Below are 26,305 nucleotides of genomic sequence, written 5' to 3'. Positions count from 1 at the left end.
CTTCATCGTTCCCAGCTTTAATAAATGTATCCTCACAGTTACCTGAACCCGGACTGGGAAATTTTTCCTACAAGAAGTCAAGAACCCACACACTACAGCTAGCCCTGAAAGCCCCACTCAGGGCCAGGACCCTGTCCCGTAACATGTTAGGGATGGGTTCTTGACTTGTTGAAAAAGAATAGCTAATGGAGTGCTCTCTTTTCTGGATTATTTGCAGAGGTAGACCTAAAGCTAAAATAACGGACAAAAGGCCATGAACACTAAAGGAGGTAATGAGGTGAGGAGGTAGAGGGCAAAGGATATAAGAAGGATACTGAAGTAACAATAGAAACAAGTGTTATCCAGTTGAAAAATATGGGCCATATCTGGAAAAAAAAAAAAAAAAACAAAGGCCATGGTCAAAAAGTTCAAATGAAACAATAATTTTCATTAGAAACCTTCTCTGCATTATTAATTGTCCTCCAGAAGGGCCCATTCTGCCATGAGACATTTACTATTGGGTGTTCTTTTATCCTCTTACCCTTATTCCATTTGACTAGGTATTATCAATGTGCGAAGTCTCAGTTCCCCACCAATGTGTCAGGTGTGAAAATAACTTTTAGAGATTTATCCCACAGATATGCTAGTATACAAGTGAAATGACAACCTGTAAGCTTGCACATTAAAATATTGTTTTAGTATCAAAGGGTTGAAGCAACTTTAAGATAGAGTGATATTGTGGAATAGTATGCTAAGCTAAAAACAAAGAAACTATTTTATATGCTGATAAGTTATCTCCACAATAGGGTAAGTGAAAAATAAGTGGGACTTATTTGCTTTTTAAAAAGAGGGAAAATATATACATATTGCTTTTATATTTAACAAGATAGCATTGGTTTCCTCCAGAGAGGAAATCTGGGTGTCAGAGGGCAACATGAAAGAAAGAAGTATCATATAACCCTCCTTACTTTTTAAAAACACTTTAACCAGGTAAACAGGGTAACTACTAAAAAAGATAGTAATAAGTTAATTAATCAGAAAAGAAAACATGAGGACCCAAGGTGGCAGAAAAGTAAGTGGACACTACACTAACCTCCTCCCAGGACCAAAAATGGAATTACCACTAAGTTATAGAAAAATCATCCTGAATAACCAACTGAACACTAGCTGGAGAGAAGCCTTATAACCACAGACAGACAAAAGTAGCCACATCACCACAACGAGACTGGTAAGGAGTGCAGAAGAAGCACGAGAGGGATGACTGGGTTCCCACTGGTGGCAGCTAAAGTGCTGCAAGTATGTTTAAGTGGCTGGGCGGTTCCCCCTGAGAAGTGTGGGTCTAAGCCACAAGCTGGGCTCCCCAGCGTATAGCACCAGAACCAGAAATGGAACACAAATATCCTATGGCTACAAAAAGCAGCAGTATTTCTATCCACCAGGGAGAGATGGCTGGAGACACAGAGAGCCTCTTAAAGGGCCCACTTTCCTGGGTTCCAGGAAAGGGAGGGCAGAGTGGACTAGAGATGCTTGAGGACAGTCTGGGGATGGTGGCTCTGGGGAGTGCACTGAAGGAACAGCTGCCAGTATCCCTGTGCTGAGTCATTCCCCATACTGCAGAAGCTGTCTTTCTCAGGAAGAACACACCTCTCCAAGTGGCATCAGCCTGAGGGGCGGCAATTGCCCCACCCTGTAGTGCATAAGTCCAATTGCTGAGGAGTACAGGTGGAAGACATTCACTGATTAACCCAACAAAAAGCCTGTAGGCAGAGGCAGATCCCCCAGGCCTGGTGCCTGTATAAGCTGGCCTTGCTGCTCTGCCTAGTTCTTTCTGCACAAACCCAGGCCCAGTAGAGGGAGCCACAAGCTGTGGATCGCTGATAGCTCCAAACACGTGGCTCAAAGCCAGTCACAGGCAGGGTGTGACTTAGGTCTGCACCAGAGTCTTGCAGACATACCCATTACATAGAAACAAACACAAAGAAGCAGCCAAAATGGGAAAACAAAGAAACAGGCCACATGAAGGAACAAGAGAATTCTTCAGAAGAACTAATGAAATGAAGGCCAGCAATTTATCAGATAGAGTTTAGAGTAATGATTATAAGGATATTCAAAAGCATGAAAAAAACATAGAAACCATAAAAAAAGGACTAGCCAGAAATAAAAAAAATGCAGTATTTGAAATAAATAATACACTGGAAAGAAAAAATGGTAGGTCAGATGAAACAGAGAATAGAATCAGTGATTTTGAAGACAAGGTAGAAAAAACACCCAGGCAGAGCAGCAAAAAGAAAAAAGGTTTTTAAAAAATGAGGAGGGCTTAAGAAACTTCTGGGACAACATGAAGTGTAACAACATTCGAATCATGGGGGAACACCAAAAGGAGAAGAGAGTGAGGAGGGACTGAAAGCTATTTAAAGAAATAATGACTGAAAACTTTCCCAATCTTGTGAAGGAAAAAGACACGAGTCCAGGAAATTCAGAAAGTCCCAAGCAAGTCAGACCCAAAGAGGCCTACACCAAGACACATCATAATTAAAACAACAAGGCTTAAAGACAAGGGGACAATCTTAAAAGCCAAAAGAGAAAAGCAGATAATTACCTAAAGGGAGCACCTATTAGATTGTCATCTGATTTCTCAAAAACATTTCAAGCCAGGAGAGAATGGCATAAAATATTCCAGGTGACAAAAAGCAAGGACTTACAACCAAAGCTACTTTACACAGCAAGGCTATCATTTAAAATTGAAGGAGAAATAAAGAACTTTCCACACAAGAAAAAGCTAAAGGAGTTTGTTAACACGAAACAAGTACTGAAACAAATGTGAAAGGGCATGCAAGGACAAGAAGGAGGAGAAAGAGAAAGAGAAAGAGACAGAAAAGAAGATGAGAAAGAAAAAAACAGAGGAAAATAGTGTAACAATAAATGCTACTAAATATGTATCTATCAATAATCACTTTAAATGTAAGTGATTAAAATGTTCCAACCAAAACACATAGAGTAGCTGAAAGGATACAAAAACCAGACCCATAAACATACTGTCTCCAAGAGATCCATTAGATCAAAAGACACACACAGACTCAAAGTAAAGGGATGGAAAAAGATATTTAATGCAAATGGAAAAGAAAAAAAGACTGAAGTAACAATACTTACAGCCAACAAAATAGACTTCAAAACCAAGGCTACAGTAAGAGAAAAAGAAGGGCATTATATAATGATAAAGGGAACAATTCAACAATAGGACATAACCCTAGTAAACATTTATGCACCCAACATAGGAGTGCCTAAATATGTGAGGCAAATCTTTATGGACACAAAGGGAGAGGCTGAGAGAAATACAGTCATAGATGGGGATTTTAGCACCCCATTGACTTCAATGGATAGATCTTCCAGACAGAAAATCAGCAAGGGCACAATGGCCTTAAACGACACACTAGATCAAATGGATTTACATTTCACCCCAAAGCAGCAGAATATACATACTTTCCAAATGCACATGTAATGTTTTCTAGGATGGACCACATGTTAGAACACCAAACAAGTTTTAATAAATTCAAGAAGAGTGGAATCATATCAAGCATCTTCTCTGATCATAACACTATGAAACTTGAAATTGATCACAAGAACACTGAAAAAACACAAAGACATGGAACCTAAATAACATGTTATTAAACAATAAATGGGTCAACAATGACATCAAGGAAGAAATCAAAAGATACCTTGAAGCAAATAAAAAGGAAAACACAACAATCCAAAATCTGTGGGACACAGAGAAAACAATCCTAGGAGAAAAATTCATAGCATTACAGGCCTATTTCTAAAACAAACAAACAAAAAAGCTCAAATAAACAGTCTAACTTTACACTTAAAGGAACTTGAAAAGGAACAACAAACAAAGCCCAAGGTGAGTAGAAGGAAGGAAATAATAAAGATCAGAGCATAAAGAGGCAAAATAGAGTCTAAAAAAGGATATAAAATATCAATGAATACAAGAGCTGGTTCTTTGAAAAGATAAACCATATGGACAAACCTTTAACCAGACTCATCAAGACAAAAAGAGGGAAAACCCAAATAAGTAAAATCAGAAGTGAAAGAGGAGAAATAACAACTGACACCAAAGAAATAAAAAAGATTGTAAGAAAATATTATGAACAACTATATGCCAACAAATTGGACAACCTGGATGAAATGGATAAATTCCCAGAATCATATAATCTTCCTAAACAAAATCAGGAAGAGTCAGAGAATCTGAATAGACAGATTATACCTAGTGAAATGGAAGCAGTCATCAAAAAATTCCCAACAAACAAGGGCCCTGGTCTAGATGACTTGAAAGGTGAATTTTATCAAATATTCCAAGAACTCATACCTATACTCCTCAAACTATTTCATAAAATTCAAGAGGAGGGAAGGCTCCCAAACTCATTTGTAGAGGCCAGCATTATCTTAATTCCAAAAACACATAAAAACACTACAATGAAAAAAATTATAGGCAATATCCCTGATGAACATAGACACTAAAGTCCTCAACAAAATATTAGCAAACTGAATACAGCAATGCATCAAAAAGATCATACACCATGATCAACTGGGATTTATTCCAGGAATGCAAGGTTGGTACAACATTCGCAAATCAATAAATGTGACTCACTACATAAACAAAATGAAGGATAAAAACCACATTATCATATCAATAGATACAGAAAAGGCATTTGATAAAATCCAGCACTGCTGTATGATAACCACTCTCAGCAAAGTGGGATTAGAGGGAACATACCTATACATAATAAAGGCCATATATGACAAACCCACTGCCAGCATCTTCCTCATTGAGCAAAAACTAGAGAATTCCTTTTAAGATCAGGAATAAGACAGGGATGTTTGCTTTCACCTCTCTTATTCAACATAACACTGGAAGACCTAGCGACAGCGATCAGACAAATAGAAGAAATAAAAGACATCCAAATTGGAAAGGAAGAAGTAAAACCCTTTTTATTTGCAGATGACATGATACTGTATATAGAGGATCCCAAAGATTCCACCAAGAAACTATTAGAACTGATAAATGAATTCAGCAAAGTAGCAGGATACAAAATTAATATCCAGAAATCAGTTGTATTTTTATATGCCAATAACAAACTAACGGAAGGGGAAATTTTTAAAAATCCCATTCACAATTGGTTCAAAAAGAATAAAATACATAGGAATAAACCTAACCAAGGATGTAAAAGACCTGTACTCAGAAAATTATAAGACACCGAAAAAAGAAATTGAAGAAGATACAAGTAAGTGGAAACACATACTGTGCAATCTATAGTTTCAAGGCAATTCTTACCAAGATTCCAATGACGTATTTCAAAAAAAACTAGAATATTTCAAAAATTTATATGAGTCCACATAAGGTCTTGCATAGCAACAGCAATCCTGAAAAAGAACGACAAAATTGGAGGAGTCATGCTACCTAACATCAAACTATAATATAAGACCATAGTAATCAAAACAGCATGGTACTGGTTAAAAACAGACACATAGATCAATGGCACAAAATAATAAACCCACACCTTTATGGTCAATTAATATTTGACAGAGGAACCAAACACATACAATGAGCTAAAGACAGTGTATTGAATAAATCGTGTTAGGAAAATTGGACAGATATTTGCAGAAAAATGGAACTATACCACCTTCTTACACTATACACAAAAATAAATACAAAATATATTAAAGACTTAAATGTTATACCCAAAACCATAAAAATCCTAGAAGAAAACATAGGCAACAAAATCTCAGACATAGCTCATAGCAATATTTTATTGGATATATCTCCCTAGGCAAGGGAAATAAAAGAAAAAATAAACAAATGGGACTACATCAAACTGAAATGTTTTTGCACAGCAAAGGAAATTATCAACAAAATAAAAAGACAACCCACAGAATGGGAGAACATATTCACTGATACACCTTATAAGGGGTTAATATCCAGAATTTATATGAACATTACAAACTCAACACCAAAAAAAAAAAAAACTCCATTAGAAAATGAACAAAGGACCTGAATAGACACTTCTCAAAGAGGACATACAAATGGCCAATAGATATATGAAAAGATACTCAACATCACTAACCATCAGAGAAATGTAAATTAAAACCACAATGAGATATCACCACCTCACAGCTGTCAGAATGGCTATCATCTATAAGTCAACAAACAAGTGCTGTGAGGATGTGGAGAAAGGGGAACCGTTCTGCACTTTTGGTGGGAATGAAGGTTGGTGCAACCACTGTGGAAAGCAGTATGGAGATACCTTAAAAAATTAAAAATGGGTCAGCCTTTTGACCCAGTGATCCCATTCCTGGGGATATATCTGAAGGAACCCAAAACACTAATTTGAAAAAACATACCCATATTTTGTTGAATATAATGCACACCCATGTTTTTGGACCAAACTTTCAGGAAAGAAATCTTTCATTTAAATTTTTTAATTCCATTTTTTTATCATTTGTATTTAGAAACAAAATTGATTGTTGTATCCCAGGATATTGTTTTGCATATAGATATTGTTAGTGCTTTCTAGAGTTACATTTTTAATGTATAAGCATAAATAAAAGAATAAAAACATTTATACAGATAATTAGTATCACTCATGTCTAGAGCACATCCTATTTTTCCCTCAAAAATTTTGGCAAAAAAGTGCTCATTATACATGGCATAATATGGTAAGCATCCTATGTTCACTGCAGCATTATTTACAATCTACAAATTATGGAAGCAGTCCAAGTGTCCCTCAGTAGATGAGTGGATATACAACTACAGGGCATTTACACAAAGGGATACTAATCAGCTGTAAAAAAGTAGAAAAGTCTACTCTTTGCAACAGTGTGGATGGACCTGGAGAACATTAAGCTAAGTGAAATAAGCCAGTCAGAGAAAGAGAAATACCATATTATTTCACTCATAGGTGGAATCTAATGAAAAACTGAATTAAAAAGCAAAATAGAGACTCATAGGTTGCAGGATGACAGCTAGTGGGTGGTGTGAGTGGAGGGTTTGAGCAAAAAGGAAAAAGGACTCATGGCCACGGACAAGAGTGTGTTGACCGTGGAGTGTGTGAAGGGGTATAATTGGACTAGATGGTAAATGGAAAAAACATACAAGAAAAAATTTAACTTTGGAGGAAAAAGAAGAGAATACATGAAGGTAGAATACAGGTTTTCTGACAGCCAATATTTCAAATTTCTTGATTCCACTCAGCATTTCTCAGGAAGCTACTGGGCAATGTGTTTCATTCAAATGAGTGAGTAAATAAATAACAAAAGCCATAGTCTCTGAGAAATAGAGACTCCAACAGAATTATCAGCAAAGAAAAATCCCAAACAACAGCTATGCAATAAGCCTGGAAAGCAAGAGTCCTAATTGGAACAAGAGGACAGATGGAGCCAGGAACAGAACAATATACATGACAGGTTCAATTATGTGGAAGAATCATGCTGAGATGTCGAAGTCTATAGAAATAAAAATTGACATATGAAAACAAAATGCAAATTTCTTTTCTTAAATTAGTTAATTATTAACTCCAGGGTTTAAAAAATCTACAAGTAAGGAATCACACTTAATACACTTGCTTAGCTCAGTAGTGAACAATATTTACATAATCACAATCAATAAATACTAAAATGCAAACAAAAGAATGTGACAATTATATTGTAAGGGGATATATGTGTGAAAGCTAAATATTTATCTGATAAAATGGGAAGTTAGTATGTAATGTCAAATTTTGACACATTAAGAAATAGCAGTATAAGCATATTATTTCAAAAGGTAAATATTGGAAGAAACACCTCAGAGTGGTACATTGGATTGCCGTTAGTCAGCGAGACTAGGGGAGATGAACATTGACTAGATTTTTGTTGCTGTGGTTGTTATTAAGCCTTTAATAATCCTTTTTAACTTTATTTACATATAAGTAGGGTAGTACAGAATCAGGTTGCTTAGATTTAAATATTGGCTCTGACATTTCACTAACCTTATAATAGAGGCAAATTTCTTCCTCTCTCAGTTTTCTTGTCTCTAAAATAGGGAGATAAATGATACATGCCTTCAGGGTTGCTTTGAAGGCTAAATGATTAATTCATGTATGTTGCTTAAAGCAGGAGCCCCCAATCCTCAGGCTGTGGACTGTTAGGAAGAGGCAAAAATTGCCTGAGCTCTACCTCCTGTTTGCCTGACCCCTAACCCATTCACGGGTGAGCTCAGCACTGCCTCAGCCTCCCTGCCCTGCTCACAGTGGGGAGAGCAACGTTCACCGAAGCTCCGCCTCCTGACCCCCACCTTCCAGGAAACCATCCATGGTACCAAAAAGGGTGAGGAATGCTGGCTTAAAATATACTTGGGAGTTCCAGCCAAGATGGAGGATAGACAGAAACCCTTTGCTTCCTCACACAACCAAAGGGAGGATAACAACCAATCTGAAAACTATAAACAACCAGAAGTGCCAGAAAGTCAAAATGCATGAAACTCTGACAACCAAGGAATTAAAGAAATATTCACTCAGACAGGTAGGAAGGATGGAGACTGGCAGCCTGGCAGGCAGAGAGGACCCCAGGCAAGGCAGTGGTCATACCCAGCTGTAAACTACTGCCCAGGTTGCCACAGCAGAAGAAACGCCTGGTCTCACACGAAAGTTAGTTGGAAAGTGAGGCTACAGCCCCGCAAGCCAAGGGCATTGTTCCCTCTCTGACCCCTCCCCCACAGATGGTGCCAAAATGCAACAAAGAGGGTGGCCCCACCCTGACAAATACCTAAGGCCCTGCCCCCTTACAACATAACAGGTGCACCTAGACAAATAAATATGGCCCAAATGAAAGAACAGAGCAAAACTCTAGTAAAAGAGCTAAGCGATGGGGAGATAGCCAATCTCTGATGCAGAGTTCAACACACTGGTTATCAGGATGCTCACAGAACTGATGGAGCTCAATGGCAAAATGAAGGAAGAAATGAAGGCTACCCAAAGGGAAATTAAGCAAAATATACAGGGAACCAACAGTGAGGAGAAGAAAACTGGGACTCAAATAAATGATTTGAAACAAAAGGAATAAATAAACATTCAAGTGGAACAAAATGGAGAAACAAGAATTCAAAAAAATGAGGAGAGGCTTAGGACACTCTGGGACAACTTGAAGAGCTCCAAGATCTGAATCATAGGAGTTCCAGAAGGAGAAGTGGAAGAGCAAGAAAGTGCAAAATCATTTGAACAAATGATGCAGGAAAACTTCCCCAACCTAGCAAAGGAAACAGACTTCCAGGAAGTCCAGGAAGCCCAGAGAGTCCCAGAGAAATTGGACTCAAAGAGGAACACACCAAGGCACATCATCATTAAGTCACCCAAGATTAAAGATAAAGAGAGAATTTTAAAAGCATAGAAAAGAAAGGAAACACTTAACTGGCAAAGGAGTGCCCATAAGACTACAAGCTGATTTTTCAAAAGAAACCTAGCAGGCAGGAAGGGGCTGGAAAAAAGTATTTGAAGTCATGAAAGGCAAGGGTCTGCATCCAAGATTACTCTATCCAGCAAAGCTATCATTTAGAATGGAAGGACAGATAAAGTGCTTCCCAGATAAGGTCAAGTTCAAGGAGTTCATCATTACCATGCCCTTATTATATGAAATGTTAAAGGGAGTTAACTAAGAAGTAGAAGAAGATCAAAAACTATGAACAGTAAAATGACAACAAACTCACAACTATGAACAACTGAACCTAAAAAAAAAAGATGAAAACAAAAACTAAGCAAAATAGAACAGGAACAGAATCAGAGAAATGGACATCACATGGAGGGTTTTCAGTGGGGAGGGGGGGGGAAGAATGGGGGGAAAGGTACAGGGAATAAGAAACATAATTGGTAAGCATAAAATAGGGAGAGGTTAAGAATAGTATAGGAAACAGGGAAGTCAAATAACTTACATGTACAACCCATGGACATGAACTAAGAGTCAGGGGGAAGGCTGGAGGGTTGGGGGTAGTGCAGGGCAGAGGCCCAAAGGGGGAAAAATTGAGAAAACTATAACAGCATAATCAATAAAATATATTTAAAATATATATACTTGGCATATAACTACTCAACAGTAAATAAGGAGCAATGCTATAATGATAAAAATTAACTACTGTTACTTGATAAAAATAAAGGTATTAGTGATCTAATTTTTAAAATATGAACCACATATTAAAGATAGCTTGCTTTGTGAAATTTTAATTTTTTTAAGTTTAATACTCCCAAGTACTAAATATGACTTTTTTAGGTTACTGTCTACATTCTAACTCAGTGATTTTCAACCTTTTTCATCTCATGGCACACATAAATTACTAAAATTACTAAATAATATAATAAAATGCATTATATTTTTTGCTAATCTGACAAAAATAGGTATAATTTTGATCCCTTCACACCAGATGGCTACTGTTGTGTTGGTTGTTGTCATTTTTTTTTAATCTAAGGGAAAAGAGGTCAGTGCCCATTACTAAATAATCAGGCATTGCATGTTTTTTAAATTCTTGTAGCACACTGGTTAAAAATTGCTGTTCTAACCCAAAGTTGGAGAGGGCAAATATAGACCAGTGAAAAACTTCAATTATAGAGAGTGCTGAAAGATGAGTTTTAGCTAGGCAGGGTAAACGAGGAGGGATGAGAGGTCAAGGCAGGGTGAATGGCACTTGCAAAGACCTAGAGGAAGGAGGACCATGGCAGTAAAGAAACTCAGCAGAGTTGCAGCAGAGAAGAATGATGAGAGGTGTGTGCTGGGCAGGAGCTAGATCCTGTCAGGCCTTTAGGTAGAGCAAACCCACGCTAAGCAGTTTGCCTCATCTTAAATCAATGAGGGGCTTTAGGTAGAGCTCAATAAGAGCTAAATGTTTTGAAAATGGGTTTAGGGTGGGAACCAACATAAAAACATCCACAAGGAATTCAGACAGCCCTGTAGGAAAGATATTGCAAACCTCCAGGCAAGAAATTATGGTAGTGATAGGAATGGAGAAAAAGTAGATCTATTTGAGAAATATGTATTTAATAGGTAAAACTGACAAAACTTGGAGAGATGGAAGACTGCTAGGAATCTTTAGCCTTTTTAAAAAAGTAATTACATTATATTCTTTAAGTAAAAGCTTCCTCCCCAACACCATCAGTAATGCACTCAATTGTAGAACATTAATAAACAAAACCCACAAAATATTTCAATCACAAAGTTAACTTTTTGTTTCTAAATAGTAAAACCTAGATCTTGGAACAGAACCGAAAAGCACAAAAAAAGAAAATAACATGAAATTCAAAGGAATGAGATGGAAATAACAGCAATCTAAATTAAATAGGCTAATTAAGTACCATGGCACAAGTTCCTACTCCCCAATTTCTGTGGGTAATGTCATTGAAAAGCAAGTACACTGCTTGCCCAATGCCTCTCTCTTCCTGTGCCACTTTTACACCAACATTTTACTCTACAATTTGGCTTAGAGGAAAGACAAACTTTATATACTTTGCAAATAATCTAAAAGAGGGGTCTGTGTGGGTGGGTGGCTGTGTATACAGACACATACAAAAGCAGACTATACGATAACACGTATGTAAAGCACATTATAGAAGTACCCACAGGACATATCACCCAGCTCAGGTGTGTGTGGAGGTGGTAGGGGGTGCAGTTTCCTAAATAAGGCAAGACCTCAGTTGAACCTTAAGAACCAGTAAATTATAGAGGTAAAGATAACAGGGAAGGTACTCTAGGCAGTGGGGGCGCTAACAAAACAAAAGCACACGGAAAAAAAGACAGAAATTTGTTGCTGGAATATAAAATTTGGTTTGCAGAATAAACAAGGGTCAGATCCTGGGACCATTTTAAGGGCTGTGAGTTGTATCCTGGAAGCCACCGAAAGGTTTTAGAGGATTTTAGGCAGAGGAGAGAGATGTTTAAGTTTCCATTTTTAAAGAGGTCATCACCTTACAGAGGTTCTGTGGAGGATGGATCTGAGTATGACAACACCCTCTATTGAGTTACCAGGTGGCAAGTAGTTGTGGTATCCCAGTCAAGAGTTAATGAGACATATGAAGTGAAATAGGTTGTCTTTGTGTGAGCTTTAAAATTTGTTTTTGTTTTATGGGATGAAGTTTCTGGCTTACACATGTATAATCTCGGGTCATTATGAAATCTTAAAGATGTCCTACAGACAGTAGGATAAATGAGTGAACTAGCTCAAACAGTTTGAAACTGAAGTAATTATAGGATAATATATGTACTGAGGGACATACTCTCTACTTAAGGAGCCCAACTGAGAGAATGACTCAAGGAGATTTCATCTATTGTCAATAGTCACCAATGACCTAGAATTCAGAGTCCTACTTGTCTTTACTTCGCCATAGGTTAATGCACTTTGGTCTCTTGCCTTGGCCAGCCTTGATTTGAACTCAATGTTGCTATTGGCAGTACATTAACTGTGTTAAAATTATCCAAATTATATAAAAGTAATTATTCTGACATGAACTAGATGCATAATTAAATAGTTGAAAATATTTCCTTCTCAATTTATACCCATAAAAGATCTGTCATATCAAAAGCATATTTATACTTTATGGACCAGACAACTGAGTATGTTTAAGATGATTTGGGCACTGGTCATTTCCAAACAATTAAATACACTAATAATTTCTCTAGAAGAACTATTCCTTCTACCAGGAACTTGAAGGCAGGTTAAAATCAAAAGCTTCAATGAAAGGCTTGATCATCCAATCTGAGCTTTCAAGCCTGTATCCCTATAGGTCTTTGAGGGATCTAATTTAATCTCTCACTCTCATTTTTTCTTTGTTTGTTTTTTGGGGGGGGTTTGGGGGGAGGGGAGTTTGGGGAGGGGAAGGAGTATGGTCCCTATAGTTTGTCTCTTATATTTGTTTTATAGTAAAAGAAACACATCTAAAATATCAACAGACTATCAAACAAATAATCAACTGTCCTATATTTACTCTAATAATTATTTTTCAAACTCCACATAGTACTATAACTCAGTCATAAAATTTACACTCCAGTTGGACACAACTATTTTTTTTCTCTCAGATTTTCACTTGATAATCGACCATCAAAATTCCACCAGAGTAACCCATTTAAAAATGCAATAACACACAATGAGGTTTTATGTAGTTCATATGTTTGGGAGATTTAGTCTAGCACCAGGTGTTAGTCTCAAACCTTCCAATGAATGTTTAATAAGGATTACCATACAATTTTCTATATTAAAAAGTACAGTTTCATTTTGTTTTTTTCTTGCAAGTGTGTGGTGGGGGAAGAAGGGGAGAGAGGAAAAAGTCAGAGAGACAGAATCAGTAAGGTGGTAGAAAAACCAGCCTTAAAAAAATGTAAATTCAATAGGATATTATCATTTTCATCATCAGTTCCAGCCCATGTGTGGCCATAAAATCAATCCAGTATGTTGAGACCAATATTTTTAAAATGAAATAAGTGAACATTCATGTTGTAAGGTTAAATATTATTTTGTGAACTGTGTTTCATTTACATATACACAAACTAGATTGAGGCACAAAATGCATTTCTTACTAAGAATCACAGTCCAAAAAAGGCTTAAAAAAACCCTGGTGTTGATGAAATAGACTTGCCAACCAAAAATCTAGCTGTTGCAAATGGAGGAAAGACCCTGGGTAGCTGCCTCATAAAATATATTTTAAGCCAATACAATAAAAGATCAGACGACTAAATTGTTGTCCATGTTGACCCAAAAAATTAACTGTGGCTCTGAAATACCAAGAAAGGATTTAAAATCTTAATTCACATGGCATCTTCAATACACATGTGATTCACAGCAAAAGGGAAAGGAATGATGGGCTCAGCCTCCCTGGAGTCAGGTATCACCTGGACAAGTAGAAATTAGAGTAAATCAGAGCTGGACAAAGAACAACCAACTATGCCGTCACTATAAGGGCCTTACAAATTATACAAGACACAAAAAGATAAACATCTTGTGATAAGTGACAATGTGGGTGATAAGAAGTGAAAATCACTGGAGCCTTGGGTCAAGCCACTGGAATAATAATGCCCTGCTTACCACTAACTTGACGAGGGACTGAAACTAAACTACCTCTCCGGCTTTGGTTTTTCACAAACTGGATAGGTTGACTCCGTTTCCAGCCGAGAGGGGATCCTGCGAATGCTAAGTCTAGAGGATATTCCTGATTTGTTTTAGCTTCATTTCCCTCAATCTAAAGAAGTATTATTTTTCCAATTTTACAGACAGCTTCACTGAAGTACACTGTTACTGTAGCTAATGCAAACATGTTACATTTCTCCCTGGAGTTAAAAGTAAAGATACTCTAATAATGTCTGGCACAATAATCAATGTGGATTAAACTGATACTCGAAATTCAGGGAGCAACACCTACCTTTAATTTTTAAACAGTATTTAGCATATTTATTTCTCTGTCAGAAGACAAGAGAAAGAAGGCGAGCAAGGCTCTTTTGAGAAAAGTAGAAAGCACTGGTTGAAAATATCTAATTATGTCCTCTCGTGCTGTGGGTGACTTTTTAGCTTTTAATTGCACTGTTTTTTTTTTTTCTGTTTAAAGCTATGTGCTATCTAAGGCATTTAATGTTAAATGTGCAATTTAAAATATACATATTTAATTAGCAAAGATAGAACTAAAACAAATCGAGGTGGTAGAATTGCTATCTATTATTTGAAATTTCTATGTAAAAATGCTGGTTAAAGCAATATAAAAAGAAAGATGCTTGGTACTAAACAGTACAGAATGTTTAAACTAATACATATGTGTGCTATATTCAGATATTAAAAGTTAAATTTAAAGAAATCTAATTGCAGAGTATGACTTAAACCTCATGTATTTTAGTCACAAACTCAAAGAAAAACTTGCCTTAAAAGAAGCAACAGATTTCCCCACAACTAGAAATTCTCAAATTAAAATACAGCAACTTTATGATCTTTTTAAACAATAGAATCTGAGTTTAATGTTTTCATTATGTAGTATAACTTCTATAGCAAGTTATGGTAACTTACCATTGCCTAGACATCAGAAAAATTGGTAACTAGATGGGGGTTCCAAAAACAGAAATAGTTATTTGATGAGTTCGAAGTGAAGTGTTTTGATGAGTTTTGAGAGGAGGAAGTGCTTTGATGAGTTTGACAGAGAGGGAAACAGAAGTCTAATGTAAGCACCAGTTTCACCCTCAATTCTTAGGCTTCAGAAAAGCCTAATTAAGCAAGGAACGGAATTTGGGCCTGGCACACCCAGGTTCAGACGTGGCAGGATACCGAAACCGTTTTTTTGAACCTTTGAGTCATATGCCACAGGCAAACCATAGCTGCGACATACAGGTCCTTATGTCAACAGGTCCTTGAACGAGATGGTGTGCGATTGGTTAGCGGCGGTTGGGTTTCCTCCTGCCGCGAAGAAAATAACTCTTTCTTAATCAAACCGGAAAGTGGGCGCAGCTCTGGCTTAGGGAGCGCACCCGGAAAAGTGCAGAGACGAAACAGAGAGAAGGATGTCCGCGTCCCGACCACAGAGCGCTTTCCAAACCACGCGGAAACGATTTAAATGGTTCGGGCGGCCGCGGTTTCCAGCTCAGGGCTGTCTGGGGTCCGGCTGGGAAAGTTGCCGGCAAAGTCACGCCCTTCCCCGCCCCGGGCTTGGCCCCCTCGGGCACAGGGCCGGGAGGAGACTGGCAACCTGTTAGCCCTAGTGGAAACTCTCCCGCCTTGAGCCGGGCGCAAGCCCTCGGACTCCCCACACTGCGACCCTCACAGGGACAAGCTCGGGGCCACCAGGACTTCGGTCGAGGTCCAGCTCTTCTGGAGCCTCCCAACAGAGACTCACAGGGGGCACCGCGGGTGACAGGGCTACCCTCGGGGAACCACCTCCCCCCACCCCGGCCTCGGGCGCCCCTTTCGGCCACTCCCGAGAGGGCAACTGAAACGCTGCTCTCGAGACCGTCTCCAACCGGCCAACGGGACCGTACCCCTCTCCCCACCACGTGAACCTCCGCACCCGTCTACCAGCACCCCACTCCGGCTCTGCCTGGGGATTCCCGACCTCCTGGCCCAAGCGCCCGTTCCCCGGCTTACCTGGCGGGTGGGTAGGGCACGGCGGCGGGAAGCGGTGGCCCGGCGCGCGCTGGACGTGGCCGGGCGCCAGGTGCAGGTGGTGGCGGCGGCGGCTCCGATTGCTGTCGCTACAGTTGCCTCTCAGTCCAGCTCCTCCTCCGCCGCCGCCTCCTGCCCTCCCGCTGGGCCTCCGGTGTTGCCAGGAGAGGCCGAACCAAAGCTCGGCTTCCTTCGGAGTCTCCCAGGTGAGCTCCAGTCTGCGACGTCGGCAGGGGCGAGGCCCCTGTCCCGCGCCTGCGCGCAAGCCTCCCGCCCCGCCCCAGCCCTACCTGAGCGCTCCAGGTGAGGACCTGGACCGCGCGGGGCGGGGGCGCGGTCCCGGCGGAGCGCGGCCCCCGCGCGGCTCTTTTCCCCCTTCGTCGGCGAGGCTGACTCAACACGCGAGGCGTGCCTCAGCCGGTCTACAAGTGAGGATTCCTGCACTGACTTGGTGGCAGTGGTCACCTCGTAACCAGAGCACAGTTTGGGTCCTTGGGAAAACAGAAGGTCTAGATTTCCCCTCCACAATTCTTTCCTTCCTTTTTGGTTCGCCAAACTGAAAGGGTTCGCTGCCCAGCGGCTGAGGGGCCCGGTGCTTCTGAGGAGCACCTCGCAATGGCAGCCACTGTTGGTTGGTTTGGTTTCCTTGAGCAGGGTTTAGCAGCTTCTGCCACCAGTGAGGTTTGTGAGCAGTTGGAGGAGCTTCCTTCCCAATGTAGTCTTGATTTCATCACTTGACTCACTTCAGCGCAGCCGGTGGTTTCCGTTTCTGCAAGCGCCCGCTCTGGTAGGGGCGCCTTATGTCCAAAGGAGGAGCCTTCCTCCTCCAAAGAAGAACCTCTGGTATTTGGCAGAGCCTCGCTAATTTGGGACGCACCAGCCCTCCCTGGGTTGGTATTTGAAAGGCAAACCAATTCCCAGATGAGAGGGAAAGCAGCAACAATAGAGAGAAACCCGCCGTCCTTGTTTGGAAAGACACTGTGGTTTCCTGGAGAGGGCTTGCTTCTAAGGGAGGGGGCTGTTTGCTTAAAGACTCGACATTTATTGGGAAGGTGAGAATCCAGGCTCAGGGAGATGATGGGTTGTGTTCTGCTGCTGATTTTAGGACAAAAACATTGTAAACAGTATTTTTTTCCTTTTATGATTGTTACAAATTTCTGTTTCAGCCCTCCTTCTGCTGTTATGGCAAACTGATGTACCTGAAACCAGGGTTTAAAATGACCTTTATACCTTCCTATGAACTCATTTATTTGTTTGGTTAATCTTCAGTATACACAGGAATATACAGGTTTGTCCAGAAGGTATCCATCCAGCCATGTCATATGAAATAGAGACATTTATTGAAGAAGATACAAAATACAAGTAACATTGTAAATAGGACAATGACACCCCAGTCCCCTTTAAAGTAGGCACCTTGGGACCTCACACAGTTCTCCCAATCACCATCAACTGTCCTGTAGTATTTTACTGAACCTCATTGACAGTCTGAAATCTCTACCCTTTGAAAGGTGATTTTAGTTTTGGGAAAAGCCAGAAGTCTCAAGGTGCCAAATCTGCACCAAAGGGAGACTGAGTCACTTGAGTAGTTTGGTGTTTCACTGAAAAACTCTGCACTAGATAACAATGCATGTGTCGAGAGGTTGTGCTAATGAGGCTGCCAATCACCAGTTGCCCTTAGCTGTGGCCTTCCGAATCATCTGAATATTTTCTGTGGAGTAATGTTCTAGCTTAACACAGAATTGGATGCAGATCTGTTGCTGTACTTGCTCAGTCCTTTTGAATGCAGCAGCCACACAGTACACATGCTCACTCAACAGCATCTACAGGTTCTACCCACTGACTAGTGCAGTGTAGTCATCATTGTTCATGCATGTGTATTCCAGTCCATGCTCCTTGGCTGCCAGGTTACATCCGCATTATGCAAACCATTTTTCTTTTATTAACAATGGCTTGACTTTCTCTGGAAAGACCTTGTAAAGTGAAAAATAATTATAAACATTTTAGTGACATGCTTCAATATAAGGTGGCAGGTTTTTCTATAAAGATTAGCTGTGGCCTTCCTCCTGCATTTTATCACATACTCTTATGGTTCCTATTTCCTGGTATGTTCTCATTACACATGACCTAATAAAGTTTTAAAATACTAGTCAGTACAGTAGCAACAAGTATAGCTTTAGAACTGGCCTGGTCTGACATTAATTTTAGCATCCACAGTGCTATTTTATACCACAACTCTGAATTGGATTTGAAACTTCAGTTGGTTTTTCATTTTGTGTATTGTGGTTATTTTGTAAGCATCAAGGAAACTTGTGTTGAGACATTTCAATAACCAGTAACTACAAGCAATTTTTAAGCTCTTCTTCTCTCCCTATAAAAGTTCAGGAACTACCTATGAATATGATCATGCTATCTTGAGAATATTGGATAATATTTGTCCTTAGGTCCACAGCTGGATACACTACCCAAATTTTCCTACACACACACACACGCGCTTTTTTTTTCTTTGCTGTTTGCCTCAAAATGGAGTTTAGAGTGTTAGTCTTTGGGAAATTTGAGAAAAATTCTAAATGTATGGCCCAAAATCCTGTATTTCTTGTCTTGGACCACCCATCCCCAAATGAAGCAGGAACCAAAGTGTATGATGTCCCACCAAGCACAGATACCTATTTTTATAGTCAGAGCAGATGGATGTGGAAGAGCAACCGGGAACCATGGACAGGAATGCATTGACAGCAATAATGAAGTCAAATAGCAATGGAAAAAAGAAGCTAGGGCAGAGCTATAAAAAGAAGAGCAAGCAAAAAACACCAAAATGCTGTATAAAGAATGAAAAAGAACAGAAATAATATGTAAAAATCAGGAGTTACTAAAAATTGACTGTCAGTTTTACAGTGGAGACAGATCATTTAAATAAGAAAAGCAGTATTTCTGAGTCTGACATATCTACCAGCATTACATATATTACTTTATTTCATTCTAAAAGCAGTCTTAAAATTAACTGAGTTTTTGACTTAACAATAAAATGAAAATGCTGGAGACCCAGGAAAAAAATATTATTGTGCTGAAATGTTTAATGCCCTAAATCTAATCAGAGGAAGAACTTTTGAAAGTATCATCCCATTCGAAATTATGAAATAAAGAATTTGTTTTATAAAAGGGGAATTAGCATTTCATCATAAAATAAAACCCAGGAGCCTTAGTGTAGACATGATTCTCAGAAAAAAGCTTATTTTAATAGTACATTTTTGGCATTATAACAACAGTTAAAATAGAAAATTGAGCAGATTTTACACAGGAAAGAAGAGAGACAAACATCTCTCCCCCTCTCTCCCGGCTCCCCAACACACATGTATACACATACCCCTTAAGACTAGCCACAAAATGCTCATTTTGTATATATTTGAAATGATACTCACTATTTAATAATTTCTGTGGACATTTAAATTAATGCCAAGACCAGTATCTGGCACTTAGTAGGTGCTCAATAATATTTAACTGAATAAATTGATCCATTAAATTCCCTGCAAAAGCCAACATGCATAATATCTTGAACAGAGTACAAGTCCAAAGAATGGAAAAATAATCTGGGGCAAGTAAGGATAATAGACTGGGTTTCTGAGGGACAAACTTCTCATAACAAAGTTACCAATTCTGTGTTTCATAAGGCTCCATGCAAAGCAACTTATACTTCTACAAGTCACTTTACTTCGGCTTACATTTTCTCTTCCACAAAACAAAATAGCGGTACAAGGTGATCTGTCTTCCTGTTCCTTTACACTCTGATTCATGTATGCTCCATGATAAGAGAATGTTCATGCAAAACAAAGCAAAACCAAAAACCTATTCTGGATATAGGAATAATATTTAATAGAAAACAAAGATGAAGATATATATATATATATATATATCCTAATTGAAATATAAATTTAATTCATAAAAAAGTCTTAATATACATGTAATAAGTAAAATTGTTTAGATTCACTAGGTCCAACTTTAAATGTTTTTTAACTTAATTGTTTAATTGTTAGTTACCCAGGGCTTAGCAACTTTAGTTTGAAACATATTGCCTTATTTAGCCTTTAAAAACAATTTTACTTCATGTGGGAACTGGAGTCTCCAATCAGGATCTCAAAGTCAAATTGAGAGATTTGGCTTAAAGACTAAAACAGATTGAAATAATTTCTACTAAAAAAGTTGAAAGACCATTGATTCAAAAGGAAAATAGTGTTGGTATCATAGTGAAGAGCCACAAATATGTGGGTATTTTTTATTATGATTCAGCATAATTGTACATTTATTTTAAAATACTGCAAAAGTGAAAACATGAATAGATTATTTTTAGTATGAACGGTCTTGGCCACTGTTTTGTATGAGGACTGCTTAGGTTTCTGTTGTTGTTTTCTCTAAAAAATATCAGAACAGCCATCTGGAACTTTCAAAGAAGTACAAACTTCTGTGAGTGCACTTAGTGACTTAAATCACAACTGAACCATGTCTTGTTAATCTTGCATCCTACATGCTTGGCCTGTAGTAGGTGCTTAATAAATATTTGATGAAATGGATTGAATAGAGTGTAGAGTTTCAAGCTTTTAAGCATTAGTATGAGAGCGAAAAGAAATGCCATGCTGAGTCAGGCTAATATGCAATCTAGCTAGCTCTAAATTCTGACAGTGGCACCAAAGGATATTTTGTGGGGAAATGGTGACAGTCCCACATGATGTTGACCTCAGAGATGTACTCCAGGTCTCCTTGACTCACTCTTTTCTAAATTGATCTCTAGCTTTCTGTAAAATGATGTTTTAAATTGTAAAGCAATTCATGTTCATTATAAGAAAATCAGGAAATACAGATAGGCTAAAAGAAACCATTTCTGAAATATTCAAAATTCCTTATATGAAAATGAATCAGTGCTAACTACCAGACCCTTTCCTATTGTGCACCTTTTCAGATACATTTACACTGAAGAAGTAGTGGGGTAGAATGGTCAGTTATGGGGAGACAGAGACATGTTTTAAAATGAAAAACCAGATCATACTTGAGTCTTGTCTTTTTAGGTATATTTTATTGATTATGTTATTACAGTTGTTCCAATGTTCCCCCCTCTGCCCCCTCCACCTGGTACTCTCCTCCATCCACCAACCCTCTTAATTCATGAGCTGTGCATATAAGTTCTTTAGCTTCCCCATTTTATACTATTCTTAACCTCCCCATCTATTTTGTACCTACCAATTATGTTTCTTAATCCCTGCACCTTTTCCCCATTCTCCACCTTCCCCTTCCCAGCTGATAACCCTCCAAATGATCTCCAAATCTATGATTCTGTTCCTGTTCCAGTTGTTTGCTTAGTTTGGGGGTTTGTTTTTTTTTTTTAGATTGTTGATAGCTGTGAGTTTGTTGCCTTTTTAATGTTCATAGTTTTGATCTTCTTTTTCTGAAATAAGTCCCTGTAACATTTCATATAATAAGAGATTGGTGATGATGAGCTCCTTTGACTTTACCTTGTCTGGGAAGCTCTTTATCTGCCCTTTATTCTAAATGATAACTTTGCTGGATAGAGTAATCTAGTTTGCAGGTCCTTGCTTTTTATCACTTCGAATACTTCTTACCAGTCCCTTCTTGCCTGCAAAGTTTCTTTTGAGAAATCAGCTGACAGTCTTATGGGAACTCCTTTGTAGGTAACTCTCTGCTTTTCTCTCATTGCTTTTAAGGTTCTCACTTTACCTTTAACTATTAGCACTTTAATTTCAATATGTATTGGTGTGGTCCTCTTTGGGTCCAAGACTCACTGTGCTTCCTGGACTTGTATGTCTATTTTCTTCACCAAATTAGAGGCATTTTCTTTCATTATTTTTTCAAATAAGTTTTCTATTTCTTGCTCTTCCTCTTCTCTTCAGTACCCCTATGATCTGAATGTCGGTACATTTGGAAATGTCTCAGAGGCTCCTTAGATTATCCTCATTTGTTTTGTTTTGTTTTGTTTTCTTTTTTCTTCTTGCTGTTTTGATGGAGTGCTTTTTTCTTCCTATGTTCCAAATCATTGATTTGAACCTTGGCTTCATCATGTCCACTGTTGGTTTCCTGTAGATTTTTAAAATTTTGCTTAGTGTAATTTTCATTTCTGCCTGGGTCTTTTTTATGCTGTTGCCATACTCATTGAGTTCTTTGAACATCTTGATCACCAGTGTTCTGAACTCTGCATCTGACTGGTTGGTTATCTCCATTTCATTTAGTTCTTTTCCTGGGGTTTTGTTTTGTTCTTTCACTTGGGTCATATTTCTTTGTCTCCTCCCTGGCACCTCCCTGTGTTTGTTTCTGTGTATTAGGTAGAGCTGCTTTGACTCCCTGTAAAAGGCATCTGTAAATTGTGTGGGGCAGAGCCTTAAGTAATTGCCAGGTTGGGGCAACCCACTTTCATCACTTTGTGGCTTTATGTGTGTATTGGGGGCTAGGAGAGGGTTCTATGCTGCTGCCTGGCTTCTGGGGGTTTTCTGGCACTTTCCCCATTTCTAATCACTTCACCCACTCCTGATATGCAGCTGGTGCCCTTCCAGGTGTTGTTCTGGTGTTGAATCCCAGAATGCATGGGTTTGCACATGTTTTAAGAATGTGTGGGTCCTTTAAGCAAAGTTTTCTTGAAGTCCAGTAGTTTCTTTTGCTGCCCCTACCCCCAGTGGTTTTTACAGCTAAAAGTTATGGGGATTTATCTTCCTAGTGCTGGAATCTTGGACTGTGCAATCTGGCCTGGGGCTAGGATCACTGGTTCCCACGGTATCCCTCCCCATTTTTATCCTCCTCACATGAATGTGTGACTGCTTATGCCCTTTACACTACCACATCTCCTCACCTCCTACCCAGTTTCTGCATCTTCATCCCTCCTACCCATCTTGATGAATGTGGCTTCTTTAAATCCTTGGTTGTTGTACTTCCATACAGTTTGATTTTCTGATAGTTCTGCATATTACTTGTTTTGAGATTTAGTTATAATTCATTTTGTGGTTGTGTGATGAGGTGAAGCATGTCTACCTACGCCCCCATCTTGGCCAGAAGTCCCTGTGTCTTATTTTATAGCCAGAATTTTCTACTTAACATATCTTTCCATGCCAATAAATTCATTTTAACAGCATTATTTTTAATTATGCATGGTTTCTTTTTGTATCAAAATTCAGAATGAAAAATCACTTATTATTGAACTGGAAGGTTGTTGCCAAGTTGTGCTATTGAAAATGGTGCTATCATGATCACACTCTTCATCTACTGATCACTGTTTCATCTGTTGAAACAGTTATAATGATATTATTCATATTTTTATAAACTGATTTGTATTAGTCACCTAAGATCCTGAACAATGGTAATATCATTAGAGGCATCATATCATCAAGACAAATCACCTTGATATTTCTTAATTTCCATTCAGTGGCAGAAAATTCCCCTCTCCGTTGTCTTCACTCCCCACTCTTCACCCCCTTATTCCAATACCATAAGGAGAGAATCATGATGAAGCTCTACCTGAATGAGTTATCATTTATTGCCAGATAAGTTACAATGATTTTTAAAATAAAGTCATAGAAGATAGGGATGCTCTTCCACCATAATAGGTCTAAGGTATTGGACTGAAAGAATAGCATCATTATAGTTAAGCTGAAGAGAGAAATATTGATTCTACTTCATGCATACTAGAAGGGGAATTTTGAAGGAAATTATACTTGTCCAGTGTCTTTGATTTTTATTTTATTAACAGGATAATCATTTGTTGCCCAGGATAGAATCTCAGCACATACCTCCTCCCTGACATCTAATCACCAAATCAGAATGCACTTGTTTTCTCTTCCAAGGGAGCTAGCAGCCTCTAAGGCCACAGCTCACTCTTCTGTTCTGCCAAGCTTCAGGGACAGGACATGTAGCTGATGTTTGGGGCTACACACAAACAGAGAAAAGAGGGAGTGAGAATGAAGCTATTGTAGAAAGGGACTTAAAGGGCTTGGGAAATGATAAATGATAAGAATAAAAGATGAAAGAATCATTCATATGGAACATCCTCTGAAGGCTTAAGAAGAATCTTTGGAGACAGATACCCTCACCCCAACTCCTGATAATGCAGCTTCACTCCTGAATACAAGTGAATACAAAGAAGTTTAGGTAAACCAAGAACAAGATCCAATTTCTTTCCCTCTCTCCTTTTCCCCACTGCAAACCCTGTACAACTTTGGAATAATGATCTATATTCTGTGGTGAAGATCTTAGCCTTCATCAAGATCCAGTGTGTATTTGATTCACAGTAAGCTGGCATCCAGCAGGGCCTCAACCAGCCTAAATAGTGCTTTGTGCGAACTAGAAAATTTCACCACTGGGCAGAGTGAGTCTACAACACATGATGTAGCATGTGTGTGACCCCTTCCTCATAGTAGATGCTAATCCACTCTAGTCCATCCAACTGGCTGAATGCAACCAGGTTGCACTTCAGCCTTGCTAACCCTTTGGCAGGGTAAATTTAGTTAGGGCAAAGCATAACACAGCCTGATGTCACTTCAGGTGATATCTGGCTCCTTACCCTTTGAATCTAGAGTGTCTGTGCAACCAATATAATATGGTGGCAATGATATTATGCAACTTCCAAGGCTAGGCCTTAAGGGATTTTTCCACCTTCTGCTTTTACTCTCTTGGAATGTTACCATGCCATGAAGGAGAATGGGATGAAGGACCATGGAGAGAGAGGGGCCGAGCTGTCCTAAATGTTCCAGCTGAGCTCAGACTCTAGCCAACCCACTAGCTAAATGCAGCGTTGTGTTGGAGCCTAGGCAGATACCAGCCAAAGAACCAACTGGTGGACCCACAAAATTTTGATAAATTATTGACTTGTTTTAAGCTACTAAGTTTGGGTAGAGTTTTTTTTATTTTTTAATTTTAATTAATTAATTAATTTAGCTATTATTTTTGCTTTATAAATGAAAAGTTCAACTCAGGTAGCAGACCAAGGCCTCTTGCACACTTAGTGTGCTAACTCTTGCACAGAGATAGTGTGCTAACTCTTGCACACTTTCTTTCTCAGGGGAGTTGGCAGAAGAGCCCAGGTCCTCACACCCCTAACTCCTAGAACCTGCAGGTTTCTGACACAGGTAGAGGCACCAAAGAACTGGCACTCAGACCAGAAGACAAAAGCACTTATGAGCCCCTGCGTGTGGCTTCAAGCAACCAGCACACAAGCCCCACCAACACTCTTAATCTTCTCCTCAGCTCTTCTACTGAAGAATTTGGACTTCACAATGACAGGCTGCTTTGGGAGCTTTCCCTTTCCCAGAACTTGGCAGTAGCCAGATTGCACCACATCAATGATGGCAGCAGCTCTGGTCTTGTTTTTGGCAGCACTTACCTGTGTCTGCTCACTGTCCTAGTTTATCAAAATTGACAGTGGGGCAGAAGATCTGGTTCCTCTTTAAGTGCTCATGCCTCACACCAGCTTTCCAAAGTAACTTGGGTGGTATTTGTCAAAGTTGATCCTGTGATGATGCAAGCCACCAGCATCACCTGGGCCTCCCGGGTGCTTCCTGTGCTTGTGGCTGTGGCCGTGACTCACATGGCCCCGAAGTGCCTGGGCCTTCCTCAGTCTGGGTGGCATGTTGGTGGCTTATGCAAGAGAGAAAACTATGTGAAGTCTTGCGAGGTATCGAGGTTGTTTTTTTTTTTTTTTAACTATTTCATCTAAATGTTGTCTCTCAATAAGAACATATACATCTTTTACATTTAGGCACCCTTTGTACTCTCCCTATTAATACAGAGAAAACTTTTGGAGTTTCTAAAGTCTAAGCCTTGAAAGGCTCTAAACAAAACATATGACATAACATAAACCATATATGTTAAAGAATATGTGCTCAGTCTGAGTTGGTTTTCTGTTTCCACCCAAAATCTTGATAGAATTTATGCAGAATGGGGAGAGAGAGAGAAGAGAATCAGAGGGGAGGCAGAGTGTGAGTATGAGCCCTGGCAGCATGCTGAGCAGAAGCCTAATGGCCTCACTATGCAGCAGGGCCATACTGCACAACTACAGGGAACACCAGGCACATCAAATTAGATGTGCAGTAATGCGACAGGGGCCCTAGAAACCAGACTGGTCAGGGAACTCTGAATGAAAAGGAGGAGCTGGGCTCATAGGCCCTATCCTGGACAGAAGTGAAACCCCCTGGTTATTCTTTG

General features: G+C 39.2%; 1 protein-coding gene and 1 pseudogene across 2 annotated transcripts in view; both read right to left on the bottom strand.

The window, feature by feature from the left end:
- The window catches only part of GALNT3 (polypeptide N-acetylgalactosaminyltransferase 3), a 66,948-nt gene extending 50,047 nt beyond the window's left edge, over positions 1 to 16,901 (bottom strand). The window contains exons 1-2 of one of the 2 annotated variants that reach the window (XM_036023370.1): positions 16,100 to 16,901; positions 13,788 to 13,872 (exon numbers count right to left, since the gene is read on the bottom strand). The gene's annotated coding sequence lies outside the window, so the exon portion shown is untranslated. The remainder of the gene's footprint in view (positions 1 to 13,787; positions 13,873 to 16,099) is intronic. The other variant, XM_028509499.2, reaches the window with a different exon arrangement.
- Positions 16,902 to 25,274: 8,373 nt separating this feature from the next.
- On the bottom strand, positions 25,275 to 25,745 carry LOC114495501 (annotated as a pseudogene).
- Positions 25,746 to 26,305: the final 560 nt, after the last annotated feature.

The sequence above is a fragment of the Phyllostomus discolor genome, chromosome 4 (assembly GCF_004126475.2).
Source record: "Phyllostomus discolor isolate MPI-MPIP mPhyDis1 chromosome 4, mPhyDis1.pri.v3, whole genome shotgun sequence".
In the NCBI taxonomy this organism is placed as follows: domain Eukaryota; kingdom Metazoa; phylum Chordata; class Mammalia; order Chiroptera; family Phyllostomidae; genus Phyllostomus; species Phyllostomus discolor.
The sequence above is the reverse complement of the archived record's forward strand: the minus strand, read 5'-3'. Positions and strand labels throughout refer to the sequence as shown.